At 36.1% G+C, this 20984-nt stretch overlaps 1 protein-coding gene across 1 annotated transcript in view; it reads right to left on the reverse strand.

Moving 5' to 3' along the window:
* The window catches only part of SYT1 (synaptotagmin 1), a 525260-nt gene extending 505246 nt beyond the window's left edge, over nucleotides 1–20014 (reverse strand). Inside the window, exon 1 of the mRNA XM_026499974.4 lies at nucleotides 19852–20014. The gene's annotated coding sequence lies outside the window, so the exon portion shown is untranslated. The remainder of the gene's footprint in view (nucleotides 1–19851) is intronic.
* Nucleotides 20015–20984: the final 970 nt, after the last annotated feature.

The raw sequence follows: 20984 nt of genomic DNA on the forward strand, positions 1-20984 counted from the left end.
TGGAAGTCCTAGCCATAACAATCAGATAAGAAAAAGAAATAAAATGCATCCAAATTGGTAAGGAAGAATTAAAACTTTCACTATTTGCAGATGACATATTATATATAGAAACCCAAAACACTCCACCAAAAATACATGAGAACTGATATATGGATTCAGTAAAATTGCAGGATATAAAATTAATTTACAGAAATCTGTTGTATTTCTTTTTTTTAATAATTTTATTTATTTTTTTAAAAGATTTTTATTTATTTATTAGACAGAGATAGAGACAGCCAGCGAGAGAGGGAACACAAGCAGGGGGAGTGGGAGAGGAAGAAGCAGGCTCATAGTGGAGGAGCCTGACGTGGGGCTCGATCCCATAACGACGGGATCAAGCCCTGAGCCGAAGGCAGACGCTCAACCGCCCTAGAAATCTGTTGTATTTCTATACATTAATGATGACTTAGAAGAAACAGAAATTAAGAAACTAATCCAATTTACAACTGTACGCCCAAAAAGAAAATACCTAGGAATAAACTTAACCAAGGAGGTGAAAGACCTGTAGTCTGAAAACACTGATGAGAGAAACTGAAGATGATACAAACAAATGGAAAGAGATTTTATGCTCATGGGTTGAAAGAACCAATACTGTTAAATGTCCATATGTCCATGTGACCCAAAGCAATCCATAGATTTAATGCAATTCCTATCAAAATACCATAAGCAATAATACTAACATTTGTAAAGAACCAAAGAAAACCCCAAATAGCTAAAGTATTCTTGAGAAAGAAGAACAAAGCTGGAGGTATCACAATCCCAGATATCAAGACATACTAAAAGCTGTAGTAATCAAAACCATATGATACTGGCACAAAAACAGAGACACAGATGAATGGAACAAAATAGAGACCCCAGAAATAAACCCACACTTACATGGTCAATCTATGACATAGGCAGCAAGAACATACAATGGGGGAAAGAGTCTTGTCAACAAATGGTTTTGGACAAACTGGATAGCTATGTGCAAAATAATGAAACTGGACTTTCTAACACCATACACAAAAATAAACTCAAAATGGATTAAAGACCTAAATGTGAGATAAGAAACCATAATACTCCTAGAAAAAAACATAGGCAGTAATCTCTCTGATATTGGCCATAGGAACATTTTTCTAGATACAGCTCCTCAGGCAAAGGAAACAAAAGCAAAAATAAACTATTGGAACGATGGCAGAATAAAAAGCCTTTGCACAGCAAAGGAAAACATCAGCAAGTTGACAAAGTAACCTACTGAATGGGAGAAAATATTTGCAAATGATTTATCCAATAAAGGATTAACATCTAAAATATATTTAAAAAACAAACCTTATACAACACCAAAAACACCCAAGTAATCTGATTAAAAATGGACAGAAAACCTGAATAGACATTTTTCCAGAGAGGACATACAAATGGCCAACAGATGCATGAAAAGATGTTCATCACTCATCATCAGAGAAATGCAATCAAAACCACAATGAGATATCATCTTACACCTGTCTGGATGATTAGACTCAAAACGTCAAGAAATAACAAGTGTTGGCAAGGATGTGGAGAAAAGAGAACCCCTTGCACTGTTGGTGGGAATGCAAATTGGTGTAGCCATGGTAGGAAACAGTATGGATTTTCCTCAGAAATTAAAAACAGAATTACTATATCATCCAGTAATTCCACTACTGAGTATTTATCCAAGGAAAATGAAAATACTAATTCAAAAAGATATATGCACCCCTATGTTTATTGCAGCATTATTTACAAAAACCAAGATATGGAAGTGACCCAAGTTTCCATCAATAGACGAATGCATAATGAAGATGCGGTGTGTATACACACACACACACACAATGGGATATTACTCAACCATAAAAAAGAATGATGGACAATATGGATGGACCTAAAGGATATAATGCTAAGTAAAATAAGTCAGGTAGAGAATACCCTAAGATTTCACTCATATGTGGAATTTAAGAAACAAAACAAATGAACTAACCACAAGAGAAGACAAACAAATTACTCTTAAATACAGAGAAAAGGGGAGGTGAGTGGGGGAGGACTGGGTGAAATAAAGCGAATTAAGACTATACTTATCATGATAAGCACTGAGAAATGTATAGAACTGTTGAATCATTATATTGTATACGGGAAACTAATAATATAACACTGTATATTAATTATAATTCAGTTTTTAAAAAACTAATTGCATCATCAAATGACTTCATACATAATGAATCATTAAAAATGATCTATTGTGAAATAATTGTATGCTGCTAAAGGTTAAAACAGCTTTAACATGTAAGAAAAGAATTGTAATTGAAATAAATTTCAACTTTATATTGCAAAAAAAGATACTTCTTTTCAGTACAAAAAGAAATAATAATAAATGCATTCTACCTTCATCCCCCAAAACTGGCACTCTCTACTTTCTCTCCTTGTTATTGTTGTTGCTGCTGTTTGTTTTTACGTCTTTGATGGTACTTAGTTACATAAAATACACCACCACCAAATCCCTTTCCTTCCCTCCATCTTACCCCCTCCCCTCCCTCTCTTTCTCTTTTTTTCCTTCTTTTTTCCACTTGTTTTCTGCCCCAAATAAAAGGTAAGCCCTTTGAGGGCTGCTAGTTTTTTGATACTATTTTTAAATTAATGCACAGTTTTCTGAATTAATGAAAGAATAAATGATCTAGATCCTATTAATTCTAAAGCCAAACCCTCCTTATTGAATTCTAGCTGTAATACTTGTCAGCGGTATGACTGTAAGTAATACCATCATTTCCATGACCTCAATTTCCTCATTTCCAAAATGAGCATAATTGGGGCACCTAGGTGGCTCAGTCAGTTAAGCGTATGCCTTTGGCTCAGGTTATGATCCCAGGGTCCTGGGATGGAGCCCCGCATCGAGCTCCACATCGGGCTCCTTGCTCAGCGGGGAACCTGCTTCTCCCTCTCCTGCTCCCCCTGCATGTATTTGCACTCTCTCTCTGTCCCTCTCTATCAAATAAATAAATATCTTTGAAAAATTAGCATAATAATAGTACAAACCTCACAATAGGGTTGAAGTAGGATTAAATGAGTAATGCACAAAAATTCTTAGAATGGCACATAGCATGTAAAGCTCTCTACATGTGAACTATTATTATTAAATTTAATGAATTTTATAAAGACCCCTAAACACTTCATGTTCCTTCAAATGTCTTCCATATTGTCTTTGTTTTAAAATATTTGTCATATAGCTAAAATGTGCAAGATCATTCTTAAAAAATTTACATTTTAAAATACTTTAAAACCCTTAAGATTAGCATACTACAGCCCCCAACCAAGATATACTAAATGTGATCATAAAATTTTTATTTATGGTAGTGTCTGAACATATAAGGGAACTCAAACATTAAAAATACTATAGAAGATTATTATCTCTAATAATAACAATTGATGGAAATATTAATTTTAAACATTATAATATCTGTCACCCAAGAATACTTTGCAATATAATAAAAATGGAACTTTAAAAAATTTTAAAAAATGATCACATCTATAAAATCATTTAATATATCTTATGTGTATTGACACAATCATTACAAATAATACCAGAAAATACTTAAAATTATAAAACTGAATTAGCTTAAAGTAAACCAAATCACTTGCATTTAACATATTTTATAGAATTATTTCATGTTACATTAACCAAAAATAATTTATATAACTCTAATATTAAAAATACATATATTTCAAAATCATTATAGTTTATATGAAATAAAACATTATCCAAAATAAAATCATCTAATAACTTAAAATGTGCATTACACACATTGTATATAATGAAATACTGATTTTAAATGTATGTTTGCATATGCACATAATATTTCTGTTAGTAATGTAAGAGGCTTTTAACAGTGCTTACATCTGAAAAGTAACAAGGGATCTAAAAGAAGAATGATTTTTCAATTTATACATTTTTGGATTATTTAAATATTTTATAGAATACATTTTCATTTATAAAGTTAAAATATTTCTTTAAAAGCATTGCTCTTTACTAGCAACAAACCATACTTTTTAAAAAAGTTTCCAAAATAGAGAATTAAACATATATTGAAAATCTATACAGAATATCTTTGTTTTTCAGTAATAGAACTCTTTGTGCTTTGAATGTGATACAGATTTATGATATAATTGAGGAAATGATTAAAAACAGAGTAGTAAGAAAAGATGAAGAGGAGGGAGGGAAAGGTAAAGCAAAGAATGATTATCTATTTGAAAGATAGCATTGATCCAAATAATCTGAAATAATAGTGGTCCTATTAAAATAGAATTGAAATATATCTTTCAAATATATATGTTTACACTTTTAATTACCACAAAATGAACACTTAAATTAACACACATTTATTTGGAATTTTTAATAGTGAGCTCTCTGGCCAATTTATTTGGGGAAGTAAAGACTGATAAAAATAGTCATCTCTCACCTTGTATAAAAATGAGAGTCTACTATGATTAATTCCAGTTCATGAAAATTCTTATTACCAAGATCACACATTAAGTTACTATATTAGTTTGAAGAAAAATAGGAATGAGTGAGAAACAAATGAAAATAAAATCAACAAGGATGATTCATCCAGTAATATCCATCAAAGATTTTTAAGTGCTTACTTAGTAAGTGCTAAGGACTGCTAGGTAGGTCAACAATGAGGATGTAATTGGAAACAACATAAAAATGGTTTCTGCACTCAGAGAGCACTCAAGTTCAATCTGAGTTTTTGCACTGTGATAGTAAACATTAATTTTTGTTGTAATTTTATGATTTAATGCATTATTGTTGGAAAAAGTATAGAAATGAAAACAGCTCAGAGATTTTTCTGACACAATTATTCTCAAATGAGTAATCAGTAATCAAAGAATTTTAAAGATCATATCAGCCTGTATTTGTTACAGTCTATCTTATCTTTAGCTAGAAGATTTATTTTTCACTGCATTTTTTTTCAGATATTTTCTGGAAATGTGTTTTCACACCCAGAGGATGTTAGATGACAGAGCATTCCCATTAAAAAGAAAAGAAACAAGAGAAAAAAATCTGTGATGACATGATTTTGAGAAAACACATTATCAAAATAATTGGGGAAAAAAATCCTAAGTCATAAATGATTTAGTTTACACTCCCAAATTTGCCGGGGGTGCTGGCATTTTTCTTAAGATTTTATTTTTAATTCATCTCTACACCCAACGTGGAGCTTGAACTCACAACCCAGAGACCAAGAGTCACATGCTCTACTGACCAAGCCAGCCACAAGCCCCAGGAGTGCTGGTCTTCTTAATCAAATACATACCCAATGTTTGAGATTCAGGTGAAGAAAAGATAAGCTTCATTAAAGAATGAACTATCAGTCATAATAATACAAAAGTCCCTCAGAGTACAGAAACTGCATCTCCTCCTCTGAAGCCTTTGCTTTCTCAACTAATTGATCATTCATTCTTACGTGGTTTCTTAAAGGTTTGCACTCTCCAGTTGCAACTTAAAGAGGCTTGAAGAACTTGACAATATCCTCTCCTTTCAAGCCCAGGGCTGTTACACATTCTGCGCCCTGGAAGTCACAGGACATGGAGACTGGATCTGACCAATCATCTCTGACCAGAAATTATTTATGCCTCTTACGGGGTCGAAGTAGTTAAATGTTGGTGAGGAAGCTTCCAGTGCTTTCTTCCCCACTGCATTGAATCCTTAAATATTATGTTGAGGTGACAGTGTTGTAAGTCATTGAGGCCCTCATCAGTCTGGGTCCTTGAATGACTATGTAGATCTGAGAAACACTCCTCCTCTCGCCCCTCCCCCACCACACATATGCAAGTGCACGGGCGCGCGCGCGTGCGCACACACACACACACACACACTGATCCACAATGGTTAAGTAGTAGGAGCAAGAAATAAGGCTTAGGTGTTCAAGCCACTGAGGTTTTCCTATTGTTTATTACCAAAGCAAATCTACACTATCCTATTTCACAGTTCACATCTGGATATGTTATCTTTACTGGTTTATGGTGTCTCAACTGAAACAGACTTCATTCTTCTATAGGTGGTTGATGATGTCTGGAAGTTTGTGCTCTTTAAATATTTTTGAGATGAATGAAATGACAAAGATTGAGGACATAATCTCCAATCTTACATGTCATTACGAGAAAATTCACACAGACAGAAGGAAAACCAAAGGAAAAATGAAAGGTGTCAGAGAGATCCTCTAGTAAAATCACATCAACAATTTAGTGACAGACTGAGGGTTTTTATATTATACGCTTGTTTTTAAATTTGAACACAAAATTCTAAACATCTACGCTCAGTCTTTATTGTCTGTTGGCTCCATAAACTAGCTCTCCACTCACTACTTTAAAGGAAGAGAAATAATATTCTAAGCACATCTGTGTATCTTTCTCTAATCTACAGGAACATTCACCCATAACCAAAAAAGGAGTACAACACATTGACACACCCCGATGTTTAAAGTAACATATTAACAATAGCCAAATTGTGGAAAGAGTCCAAATATCCACTGACTGACGAATGGGTAAAGAAGATGTGGTGTATATATAGACACAATGGACTATTATTCAGCCATACAAAAGAGTGAAATCTTGCCATTTGCAACAATGTGGATGGAGCTAGAGAAATATGCTAGGCAAAATAAATCAGAGAAAGACAAACACCATATGATTTCACTCATATGTGGAATTTAAGAAACAAAACAATCATAGGGAGAAAAAGATGAAAACCGAGTAACAGACTATGGAGAAAAAACTGATGGTTACCAGAGGGGAGGTGGGTGGGGGAAATGGGGGAAATAGTTGATGGGGATTAAAGAGTACAGTTGTGATGAACACCAGGTGTTGTATGCAAGTGCTGAATCAGTAAGTTGAACACCTGAAACTAATATTACACTGTACGTCAACTGGAATTTAAATAAAAACAAAATAAAATAAAATAAAAATCCAGAGCAAATTTACACAAAATTACCCATATATGAATATAGCAAGAACATTACAAGTTTGGTATGGAATTTCTATTAAACGTCACGCATTTGCAGTATGATGAACCCTTATATTCAAAATAAGCCACTGCAAATTTCTATAAATCCATTGTACTTACATAAGCTTAATGGAATTCTTAACTGTACTATAATTTTTAAAAAATTGGTAATATTTTTCTGAAAAGTATTTTTAAAACTACAGATTGTTCCCTGTTAGTAGGTTGTTAACTTCCTTGGCCATGACCAGATTTATTTAATGAATCAGAAAAAAAGAGAACCGAAAAGGAATACTAGAACACACTACCATAAAAAAATATTTCACTGAACTTCTGTTCGTATTGTGTGTCTGTGTATTAAGTATACATAATAATTCTATAGAACACTCTCTTCCAGCTGTTTCTCAGGCACTGCCAAGTCAGAGATGATAAAAAAAAAAATTTCATCGCAAAATCCTGAAACACTTGCAGGTAGTGGCACAATATTTAAAACAATCCAAATACAGGCAAGTATGTATGTACTACGTACTAAAACATAAAATACATGGGATAGAAAAGAGCCCTGTTTCCACAGATAAGGAAATCAGCATATCACTTATTGACCAGAATACTGATCATAATACTTATCATAATACTCTTGCTATATTCACACAGAGGTCATTTTGTGCGATTTCAGCAAACAAAACTCCATTTTCAAAATAGGTTATTATCAGAGTATAATGTCCAGAGGAATCATACGGGAAAAAAGAAGGCCATTTAAGATTGACGCTTTAATTATTACTTCATTACCACTGCGGTGTACTGAGTGGTACTGCAATCTCACAAAAGTTAATATACCTCTGTCAGCACCCGGTTTACTATCATAAAGTGACCTAGGTAGACTTGGGTTATTGAGTTCTTGAAATCAGGATATGAAACTAGATAAAGGAAAAATAATTTCCGGTTAATGCTCTGAGACCCGTGTTGTCTAAATGACAATCGACACAAAATGACTTGTTTCATTATGTTTCCAGTGTTTGTTTACTTTTGTTTCAAAATCTAAATTAGGGTTTTGTAGGATATAATCAAATATATACTCAAAAGGAAATTACATTGAAAAAAATCATTACTGTGATAAAAAGCCAAGGTGTTCACTTAAATTCAGAGAAATAATAAAATTGGGGGTAGGCCAGGTATGCGATTCCCTTAGAAATGGAGGGCAAAACAAGAAAGGTTATCAAGATTCAAGAAAAGATATATGGAAAGTGTCTAAGGAATACATGCCACAAAAGGAGTTATACTTCTAAAGATGAATATGGAGAATGAAAATATACACCTGTAAGACACCTAAGAATGCGTTTTGAAAGTCAGGGTGGAAATGTATGTATTCCATGATTGTAACCATAAAAAAATGCAAGCCTGTGGGGCGCCTGGGTGGCTCAGTCAGTTAAGAGTCTGCCTTCAGCTCTGGTCATGATCCCAGAGTCCTGGGATTGAGCCCCACATCAGCCTCCCTACTCAGAGGGGAGTCTGCTTCTCCCTCTCCTTCTGCTGCTCCCTGTTTGTGCTCTCTCTCTCTCTCTGTCAAATAAATAAGTAGGTAAGTAAGAAAGAAAATCTTTTTTAAAAAATATAAGCCTATGAACACAGACTGGAAAAAACACAGATTTGAGATACCACACATATTTAAATGATATTGAGTTTATAATATGATCATATTGTTTTGAAAATTTCCTTAACCATGTGTAAAGATTGTTTTAATTAAAATTTTAAAACACAGTTCAACCCATGAAGCCAGTATCTTTGCACTCAGCTATATTTGCTTTCTGTGTCTTCCATGAGCAGACCAAACTCATTCCTTCTGCAAAGCTACTGCACCCAGTTTCCTCTGCCTACAGCGCTCTTCCTCGGATTTTTATGTAGCTGGCCCCTTCTCCTTTTAATGCCTTAACTTAAACATAGTTTTAGTTGACCAGAGTCCCCAGTATTGCTTTATTTACTTGCCTGTTCTATTTTACTATTTTATAGCATTTCTCACTTTTTGAAAGCACCTTAGTTGTGTTTTGCTGTTCTTGATGTTGGTTTTCATTACCTGTATCTTCCCTAGAATGCAAGCTGCCTTAAAAGCAGGAAGCGTGTCTGTTGTGTTTGCTTCCGGATTCCCAGCATCCAATACAGTGCCTGGCTTGTAATCAAAACATGTTGGTACTTCCTGAAGAAGTACACATTATTCCTAAATAATTCCTTTTCATTTTGGGGTACAGCGAAGAGAAAATGTGTCATATTTTTGTGCAAATTCATTCTGTTGCATCTGTAGCAATATATAGGTGGTTAGGGGAATAGGGTAGTTATAAAATTGAAGTAAACCCCCCTCACACACACACATACAACAGAAATTTGAAGTATTGACCTGAGATGCACAGCTGGCCCTGTACACATCTTCAGTTGGCTGTTCTGAGCTCTACTTAGCTCAGAATTTAAGAATCCTCAAGTTCTGTACGTACCTGCCTACTGTATTAAAAAGGAAAGAAAGGCAGTAAAGACCCCAAAAGAATTAAATGACACTCAACTTGGCCCTCAGCCTCTGATTTTCAGTCTTTCCACACAGATATAGTCATACTGTTGTCAAATTATTATTTCCATACTTGTTGGTAAATGGCCATTGAGTGCCTCTGAGTGCCACGACCCTGCACAACCTCAACTACTATGAACCCTTCCCTAGAAGTCCCTGGATCTTCCCCTGATGCACCAACTGAGGGGGTAGGGTCTGGAGCAACAGGGGCTCTCCAGGAGCCTGCTGCAGCATTAAGGCCAGCTGGCATCCTTTCTCAGGGTCAGCGCCTATATCTTTTGAACTGGATGTTTGCTGCTTTTGGCTGCCCTAAATCTAATCATTTTCCTTCTCATAACAGCAAAACTCTTTCCATTTAGTTAAGTAATGCTATGTCCAACTTTTAAATCCAGGGATGACACAATGCTCAGCCTAGATAAATATCCTATTTCATGGGTTAGGGCAAGTGACCCAAGTTGATCCCATCAAGCTTATCCTGGAATTTTTTGGCAAAAAAGATGTTCTCTTTACATTGAGATTTCTTATATAACCCTATTGTCACTTGGTGCATTCCAACCACTGTAAACAAAGAGCCTGAGTCTAAATAAAGTGATGGTAGAGGAAAGTAGAACCAAAATGAGAGGCAGGGAGGGAGCAGGGGATCATACAGTTTGATTTCCGATTTCCAGTTAGGACTAAATCCAAAATACTATTGAACTTTATGGTAACATAAGCTCTAAAATCCCTTTTCTTTCCTAAATCATTTTGAGTTAGGTGGAATTTTTGCAAGTGAAAGAGTTCCTAATAAAAATGGGCGACAAGGGTGGTCAGTCAGATCGGCCACCCACTAACAGAGTATGAGACAATTTGCAAACATCATTACATTTCTCTTGCTGGTGAAATGAAACTTCTAGCAGTGAAATATTTTACTGAAGCTCACCACGACAGAGTAGGTATTTGTACCCAGGTATTTGTATATATAAGACTCTAAGTTTCATGCTTTTATCATGTCACCATGATGGCCTTATTGACTCAAACTATGAAGTGGATAAAGTTTGCATGTGGCTCTTCAATTTCTTTTAGACACCTCTATTTTCTGGTTACCATTTGCTCCCCTTCTTCCACTGAGGATCTTAGTGATGATATGATTGCTTATGGTTGAGTACTTGTTCTATAAATAGACTGCTTGGGTTTGAATCCATATCCTACAACATACCAGTCATAGGTCTTACAATTTCCTCATTTAAAAAATTACAAATTATCAACCTCTTAAGATTATTGGAAATATTAAATAGAGTGAAGCATAGAAAGTACACAGAGAAGTGCCTGATGTGCAGTAAGAACGGGAGAATATGATTAGCTTGTGTTTGTCCAAAAATCTCCATAAATACCTCTCCTATGCTCTAATTAATCTTACAGTCTTTCTATAGGCCTTTCCCAATTAAAACTCCTGTTTCCTTGTATCAGATAAGCTAGAGAGTCAATTAAGTTAGTCCACATCGCAATGTGTATGGCTCTTGGCAATCACTCCCAAATGTGTTTATTTCTTCACACTAAGAATTGCCAATTGATGGACTTCACATTAGGACTGAATAATAATTGGGGCTTGGATATGTTCCCTGCTTAGCATTCTTCATCTCGGAATAGAAGAAAAAAGCATCAATAGATTGAACAACTTCCATTAATATTAGGTTCAGGAAGCAGTAACAAGTTGTGTGTGTGAGTGAGAATGGGGAAGATAATGAGAGATGCGGACGGAGAACTTGAGGTAAAGCTACAACACTCATTATCTCAATCACATCTCTGTGCACTTAGGAGGTGGCTTAGGACTCTGTAGTTTACGAATAAGGAAACAAGTGTGATGACATCTCATATTGCAGTGATAATAGCAATGACTAAGGGCCAATTGAACCTAGCGACAGGCTTAGTGACTTCTCTTACATTTTAGAAGACTGTCCTTTCAATAATTTTAAAATAAAAACACAATCTATTGCAAAGTTAGGGTCACAAAAATAACGATAGTCTATTAAAATTTCCCTATCTTTACAATATGAATAGAGTATATCCAAATTTAGTGACGTCAGATGTTTGTTTCTAATTTCGCTAGGAAATAGCAAACTACTTCATATATATTGAGAAAACTTGAAAAATCTTTTTTTCTTTATTAAATGCTGAGGCAGTATGATTCAGTAGGTGAAAATTATAAAAGGCTTTCTAAGTGTGTAATCACAAGCAGGTAACTTCTTAGTCTCTTTTATCGCATCTGTAAAATGGAGAAACTCTTCAAAATCAAGTAAGGCAATGCAGTTCTTTAAAAATACAGTGCTATATAACTGTCATGAAAACAAAATTTAATTGTTATCATTAGAAGAACAAATAGGAAAAAAAGTACCTAATAGGACATGCCATTTGTTGGGACTTTCAAACATTATTGTTCTATCTCTTTGTAATTAAATTTGTTCTAGAAATTACCATTAGGCTGGACTTTACTTGCAAGACCTTAAAAACATTCAAACCCTGGCACATTCCATAAACAAATTAAGAGGATGCTCCCTTATTTATCTATACAGCTGTTTTGTGAAGCTAACCTAAAATGTATACAAATTAAATTTCTTGCTTGTTGACAAAAAGAAAGAAATCCAGCTGGTGGAGATTAATATGGGCCCTAGAGTACCAAGCTCCCAGTTCTATAGGAAGATACTTCATTAAGACAGAAAAAAGAAAGAAGGAGGAATAAGGAGAGGGTAGGAAGGGAAGAGGTGAAGAAGGAAGAAAATGTAAGGAAAGGCAAGGGAGTTACGAGATTACTCTCAGCCGGAGAGCTGAGCAAATCTCTTCCACACTGTCAGTGAGTAGTAATGTGCTTCAAGGCATACAGATCTAAAGGTCCAGAAGTCAAGAGAAATTAAACTGTCGCTATGTGTTCAATATATAAATGATGAAACAGATTCTCAAAGCCGTAAAAGAACTAGTCTACTGTTTCCTGAAGGAGTTGGCTCTCTACTACCATCAGTATTCATTTTGCAGTGTCTAGAAGTGGTTTGGAAAGAACCTACGAATCTTGATTTAAAAAAAAAAAAATTGGAAACTTGCATATCAAGTACTTTTTTGTCTTTTTGTTTGGTTTTCACAATTTAAAAGCAGAGCAGTTTTGGCCAAGTTAGGAGTATGTTGGCTTTTTGTTGACATGTCACTTTCTTGAATTATTAGATAGATCTCAAGGTGATTGCTTGGTTTTTTAAATGCAACATTATAATTCTAATAAAAATACTAAAAATAGATACATGTACTATCATGCTGTTAACTAGGCTTTTAACATGAAATTTCCTGTACTCAGATAAAACTCAAGCATTTTTAGGCGTTATAATGGTCTGACTTATATACACTTAAATATAAAAACTGTGGCCTTGGAGTTTGGACTCTGGTTAAAATAGGATGGCGATGTTATTCTATTTATAGAAGAGTTTCTGGTGCTCTAGAAATATGCTGTAATGCCCAATGGTTCACTTTATTCATTCCTCAAATCTGATGAAAATGCTGGGGATTAGGCAGAAAGCCAGCCTTGTAAACCAGGATCTGGCAGACAGTCTAAGTCAGAAACAGATTCAAAGCTTCGCTACCTTGTCTTTCTCCTGAGAAATTGTGTCAACTGTTCTTAATAATCTTGCTAACTCAAAGCCTGATGGCTAGAGAAGCTCAGGTAGGCCTTTGTACCCTGTGTTATACCACCTGTCCTTGTTTCAAAAGTCATTAAGTTATTTGTCCAAAAAAGATTGTTGATGATTTTTTTTCTCAAGTAAGTGGTGTCCATATTTTAGAGGTGGTGAACAAGGTCCTATCCACTGTTTATTTTGCTAGAATACTGGGGTACAGTACGTCATGAAGAAAAAAAATACAATTAATTGGCTCTTTCTCCTTCTCGAGGAGAGAGCACACGATTCTAAACTGACATTTTTGGAAGTCCAGCCTGCTGCTGTGACAGTAATGCTCACAGAAAATTATGTCAGAAAATAGATTATTAATAATCCATCCTAAAAGCAATCTTCGGTGGTGTTTTACAATAATATCCAGCAGTTCCATAGAAAAGCAAACCAATTCTCAATTATCTGTGATGCTAAGGATGAGTTATGTAAATGCTTAAAGGCTCCATAACAAGACACAGGTATGTATTTCAGAAGTACTAAAGCCAATCCAAGGATCTGAAATTCTTTTTAACAATAATTCCAGCTTTATCCACTGGCGTTAATAAGCATAAAGTTACACTGATTCATAGTTTAACAATCTCACCATTTGCTTGGATCATTTGTAACGAAAAGAAATTACATGAAATAAAAGCCCTGCTATCCATTATCGTAAAACATAGAAGATCACCATCACATTTTAAAAGTGTTAGTACTAACTTTGGTATAGCTGTGTATGTTTTGTCTGAGTATTCCATGTGTTTTTGCCCTCGTGTTGATGAGAATATGCCCACAAATCTCTAAGTAGCAATTAGTAAATCCAATTACCTGCTTCCAAGCTCCAGTGAAGTCTGGGCCACAAGGCTGGTGGAGAGAGGAAATGGACCTCAGATAAAAACAAGAGACTGCCCCCTGGAGGCCACACCTGGGGAATTCTCATCAGAGGTGTGAGGTGATCTTGCCTGCCTTTCCCCTCAATTCCCACATGACTGAAAAGATGCTTGTAGTCAAGGAGGTTGTGGGAGGAGGCCAAGAAACAGTGTGTCTTATTTAAGCAATTGTAGTATAAGAATGTTCTACATTTAAGTAACTCTGTGATTCTATTTGTGGTTAAGTGCCTATGTGCATTTTGTCCTTGATTATCTAGTTGAATTATTTAGGGAAAAAAAGAAAGAAAACATTTACCTATTGAAGGAAAAAAACATCCAACTCCTTTTACTCGTAATATTCTTTGGCAAAATATAATAATTATATGAATTCTACGCTGTTTAGAATCAAAAGCAAAGCTACATTTCACAGAGAAATAGGTTCACTGGGATGAGGTAAGACTCAAGTTTCAGTACAATATCTGGATTTAATTGGATATTTCAACCAAAAATTAATTCCTGACTGAGGCACTTAGCCATGTGTCTTACCCACAGTATTTGGGATTATTCTAGCGGGGTTGTTATCTGGTATGTGTAATGAAATATTGTCTTGCATGGCTGTTAGGAAATTTTACCTTAACCAAATAGTTACACCAGATTCTTATACTAGCTGGAAAAGGCCATCCTCATTTTGCATGGAAATTTTCCAGCTCCGATTTTGTACAAACAGCTAAGAAATAAAGGGCATTTATTATCTTCATCTGCTTTACAATTTTCCAGAGCTCCACTTTAACAAAATTACTCCCTATGTGTATAATTAGTATGTTCAACATACTACATGTGAGACCAATATAGGAATGACCAGTATTTTTTCTTTGTACCTCCACAATAGCCGTAACCAAAAAGATGAACTCTGACCTCCCCTCACTTACATTACTGGTAAATTATGGAAACAGCATGCCACATAAACTTCCAAGCAGTGAACAATCGTAAAGACAAAAGAAGCCCAGAGAGAATAAGAACTAGTTATACACAATTAAAATTTATAATTAAACCAAATATAAAAATTATAGAAATTAGAGAAATAATTTTTTAAATGTGCTTTGCATTTTTAAAAGATGTGGCAGAAAATTTATTTCTAATACTTTTATAAATATGTTATTTTTATTCTAAATTGGGCTTTAATTTGTTTTAGAACTCTCTTAAATATTGCTTTTAAATTAAGGAAACAGATATTTAAAAGGAGGCTTCTTTGCAAAAGGACCTCTATAATTCTATTTAAAGCGACACAAATAGCTTCTCCAGTGCTTACTCTCTTGACAACATAGCGTATTTCTCATTGTACACTTTAAAATGATAGTTTTTTTAAAATAAAACAATAAAGGTTAAAGTTGTACTCATAGATACAAGAAAGGACAACATGCTTTCTTACTTACAATAGATAGCATGAATATATTTGCAATGTAATTTAAAGTTTTTTTCCTCTAACACATGAGTAGAATGACGTTCATATGCCCTGCTACCATAGTTTATCTTATAGGCAATATAAAATAGTTCTTCAAGGGCTCTTAAAATGACAGAGAAACTAAAGGAAAAATACTGCCTTCTTCTAATTGGAGAAATTAAATCCCTGCTTTAAAAAAATGGCCACATTTAACGGAGAGGTTTAAATCAAGTTTTCAAAAACATTACAAAAAATATTTGTCATTCCTAGAGTAATTATTAAAGATACCAATCCATACCCCCTTACCTGAAAAAGCAATGATAACCATGTCTCAATTATGTAAAAGACTGGGAACAAGTTTACCTTTATGCAAATGTTGAAAGAAACACTTGATAGGAGCCTTAGAAAAACAGGAAGTTTATCCCTCCATTATGTCCAAATCATGTGAAAATATGACTTCAGCATGTTACCTGTATATAGAAGTTCATCTTCTTGAACTGAGAGATTTTTTTAAAATACATGATTCATATAAAAATAACTTCTTGCCAAAGCCATAGAAGAGTTATATAAAGGGAAAGATCTGGACCCCCATTAATTTTGCCTCTGGGTATTCCTAGGCTTTCAACCAAAGAACCATTAAAAGCATCCCCAAGACACTATTATTTTTCTTTCAATGGTACTTTTTACAGGTGTACTCCCTAGCTTCAGCAGATTATTTGACACTGTCCATTAATCTCTAATCCTTTTAGAAAAAGTTACATAATTTAAAAATATATACACATGTATATGCATACATATGTCTGTGTGTGTGTGTGTGTGTGTGTGTGTGTCCCTAAATGATAAACACTTATGTATTTAGACTGCCATATACTTTACTCCTGTTTAAATAGCTTTGGCCAATTTCAATGGAAAACAAATTCAGCTAAAAAGCATCTTTTATACATTAAACCTTTGATACAGATGGATTTATGAAAAGCAAATCATTTAAAAATTTTAAAAACCCACAAGTAGATCAGATATTTAATTTTAGAAAACATTATTGTTTAGCAAAAACACTTGCAAGACCCACACCTACATTATTCTATGCCAGAAAGTCAAACTTTGATCTTGGCTTTTTGTAATAACAGACCAAATTTGTTCCATTATGTAATCAAACTGTTTTATTTCTGCTTTCCCTCCCCCAAATCATCTAATCACTACCATTAGAAAAAGAAATGTTATGTTCCAATTTGGCATTAATGATATCTCTTCCCGGCTATTGCACAAACTGGAAATCATAAGAGCTATAAGTATTTCAGGCTCATATAATTGTCTTAAGTTAAGTTCTTTAAGATTAGATGGTTCTCAAAACCTGTTTGGGGAATTTCTCTAAATTGATTTAATAAACTGACCTCAAAAGAGATGAGTCGATATCATGTCCATGGTGTCTTTAGGTTAACGGGAAGTTCAAATTAACTTTCAGATTTCTAACACATTCTGCATTTTATTTATTAATCTTCTATTTCATTTTGCAAATATAATTAAAACAAGCTACTATATTCTAGTTTTATTTTCAGTTAGCACCAAGCCTAACATGTAAATCTTATCATGTAAATACCATGTTATCCATTTTCATATTTCTTGATTAGAACTATCTGATCATTTGACCAAATAGAATAATGTTCTCTGTTAGGAAATGAAGCTTCAAACAATTCTGCAACAACTCTATTGTGTGGTATTTTATGGAATTAATATTTTAGGATGTCCTCTGTATAGAAGTAGCCTTTAGTTCTGATAAAAATATGTTAAAGTCTAATTACTATATTTGCTCTGAAACATTAATAAGATTTACTAAGATATTCTTTTTAAAGGAGAAAATATGAAGATTGTATGAAATTATCACACTAGAACATTTTGTGGGATGACAGGGAAATAATTTCCTACAGTGTATCATTTCAAGTCTCTTCACAACCCACTCATTATATATTGGAATTAGTTCTGACTTCTAGAATATAAAGCTTATTTTTCAGAAGTATGTGAAAAACTAAATACTTACATGCATCTCTGTCACATGTCCTTGCTATAATTAACATTTGTAAAGAGACATGAAAATAAATGTCACAAATCAAGCCCAAACTTCTACCTTTCCTAACACAGTAGAGAAATAAGCAAACAAAATCTTAATTTGCTCACATGGGAAGTAATTGGGTTTCCTTTTTGTACATCTTTTCATGTCTAAACTTGTTAATTCAGTTGTACACACATGAGGCAATTAAGCGATTGTCCTTTTGTCCTTGTATCCAAAAGGTGGCACCTCTAAAAATTAGTTAGCCTTCAACAGAGATACTACATTAAAAATTAAAAAAAAAAAAAAGGCATTTAAATTTCAAAGCCCTAGACAGAAGATCTTGTTTTTGCGACTCTAGGTAATTCTACTTAGATAGGAAAGATAAGTGACTCAAATGGAAAAAGGGTTTAGAAAATATGCATTACATTGATGGTAAATGAAACCAGCTCTTCTCTAAGTCAGTGTATAAACTTATACGCTAAAGATATGTGCTGAAAAAAATACTTTCTGGAATACATAAATTAGTGTGGAAGAGCAGACAGAGTTAGAAAGAAGATTGCCTTTTCTTATCCCAAGTGTGCACATAAAAAAAAAAAATGTAAAACTTGGCATTTCCCCTGATAAATCAAAGGAAAGGATTCATCTGGACACTAACATCTGCTGGCTTCTCTCTGCTCATGTAGGACCCACTTGGAATGCTTTCCCATTACATTCAGCTAGGCACTTCTCTCTACCTCCTCCCATCTGACAATAATCACTTAGCCGTCTCTGATGAATAACAGGAAAGGAAAGCTTGTATCATTGATGATGGAATTAGACGCTGAAGCTGCTGTCAAGGCTCTGTCCCATAAGTACCTTTCACTTGACCTATTGTGCAGGGAGCCAGGAAACATAGTTGTTTTGATATCCTTGTCTTTCTTAGAGTAAGACGTGAGAACAAAAACAATTTTCCTTTTAAGATTTTTTAAAATTTAAGGCTATCTTCTTACCATTACTTTCTAAACTTTGTTCCAATACAAGGGGATTCTTGGCCAACCGAGCTTCCATGTGCCTTCCAAATGGAGAACTGAAATTGCGTAGAAACCATGTTTACATCCACTAAATATTCTCATTAAAGGAAAATCAGGCAAGGCATGAATTTGATATCCAGGCAATAAAATGCAAACATGTAGAAAAGGTAGAATGAACTGGCAATTCATACACAAAATTAGCTTTAACACAAAAGTGAAACAGTTACTTGATTTCACCAAAGGGCTAATATTCAATAAAGTGAAAATCAACACGTACACAAAACTAACTACATTAGCCTTCTCAAACTGGAAATCCAAACCTCTTGATAACACTGGTGTCACTTACAAATATTTTGAAACTTTACATCCCCCCCCCATAAAGGCCATACCAGAGAACCTCAGGAAAGTAATCATCTGTTTTTAATTTTTTTTTCTTTACATGAGAAACCCCTGAAAGTTCAGACATTATCACTGATGGGCAATACCAAAAAGTCAGCCCCACAGGACAGACGGAAACAGGAAAAGTCAGATGGTTAGCACTTAAAAGCAACAGCAATTAAGCAGTTGAAAGTGGGTTAGATCAGTGGTTTATTTTCGTTTCATTTGAAGGAATCAAGTAAGAGGCCCACTCTCTTGCAAGGAGGAGATCAAGTCAAACTTGATGTTTCCCCTCTCTGACAGCCCGGGCTGGATGGCTTGCTACTACTCCCTTTATTCAGTTTAATTGCTTTTTGTACTCTAATTTTCACAGAGGTTGTATTCTATCCTCGGTCCCCCTCCCCCCTCCTGGGGGGGGGGATCAGAAAGAAATCTTTCTCTTTTCTTCACCACCCCCCTCTTTCCTCTGAGAAAAGGCAATCCTCTCCAGGATGAGAAAGAAACCCTGTGCCTTCTTAGGGTGGGAGGAGGGTGAAGACGCGAGAGAGACTGAGCGAGGGGCGGGGGAGGTGAGAGATTGAGATTGGGGGTGGGGGTCGGAGAAGAAAGAATGAGAAGGAAAGAGGGAGCAAGAAGATGGGGGATGCCCAGCAGCAACTCCAGGCTCTAAATCACGGGCGCTGTGCAAAGTGCTTTTCCAAGAGATGTACATGTGGCTCATTTCATTTCTCACAATAGGCCACCCGGGGCTCCCTCCCCAGGTCGCAGCCTCCCACCACCAAACCCAAGTGTAACGAGAGTAAAATCTTGCGGACGGATTCAAGCAAATGGGCACCTCCGAGGTGGCCACGCTGCCAGTCTCGCTGTCTTACCTGGAGAGAGGACCAGAAGGTGGTGCCGGTCTCCGTCCCCACTGCTCTCCCCGCGTGGACCTGTGCAAGACACACACGTCCTCTTGCTGCCTCTGCTCTTGGAGGGGCAGCCTGCAACACAAAAGGGGTGTGTGGGTGTGGGTGTGTGGGAGGTTTTTCAGGGCCACCAGCTGGTCCCAGCTGGCCACCCCCACCCTACACACACCCCTTGGGGCGCTGAGCCCCCCTCTCAGTTGAGCACCACCCTGGGGGGCTGGCCCGAGGTGCAGCCTCAAGTTGCCGCTGCTAAGTGCTGCTGCTGCTGCCGCCCGCTGCAGGAGGAGGAGGTGGAAAGACACTGAGGGCAGTACTCGGTCTAGAGCATCCCCACACTGCAGCTTCTCCAGGAATCCCTCCAGTGAGGAGGCGGCCGCCCATCATCTCCCAGTCCCGACCGCCTGATTGGTTCCACCTTGGGTACGCTGCTCCAAGGAGCCAATCCGGGCGCACTAATAATAGGTGGATCCGCTCAGCCAACATCGCCCATCCCAGTTCTGTTAGTGTCTCTCCATCCCCACAGCGGACAGGGACCAGAAGAGGGAGATTCGGGAGGGCTGGGGGAGGGGGTGAACTAAGAGAGGGATAGATCCCAAGGAGACGGAATCAAGGGCATCTGATAAACCCTTTGGGTAAGCGCAGGGATGCCCTGCAACCTGTTCAGCAAGCCATATGCACAAGAGAAGGAGACCACATAATACAAAGCTTTTCCCCCTTTCTTTCTTTCTTTCTTTTTTTTTTTTTTTAACTTTCAATCAAAACCTGCTCTGACACTGAGCATGCCCAGACTGCAACAGCACCCTAGGAGTTCCGATGTGTGTGGGTTCACAGGCTGTGGGTTTTTAAAAAGGTGGGAGCGGGGAAGGAGAGGCAGAAGTTTGTCTTTGGCCATTTGACCCAGCGGAGTTGTGAAAGCAGAGCAGGGCGGGGATATGAAAGGATTCTGCACGAGTGTCCTCAAACTGAGACACGGGGAGGGGGTCATCTGGGCTATCTGAGGCTAATCATTGCATTCTGTCGGGGTTTCTGGGTGGAAGTGGTAGGGAGAATAATCTGAGTCTTGCTATATGGATGCCCGGAGACTTTTCGCGAAGGGT

The sequence above is a fragment of the Ursus arctos genome, unplaced genomic scaffold, assembly GCF_023065955.2.
Source record: "Ursus arctos isolate Adak ecotype North America unplaced genomic scaffold, UrsArc2.0 scaffold_21, whole genome shotgun sequence".
Classification (NCBI taxonomy): domain Eukaryota; kingdom Metazoa; phylum Chordata; class Mammalia; order Carnivora; family Ursidae; genus Ursus; species Ursus arctos.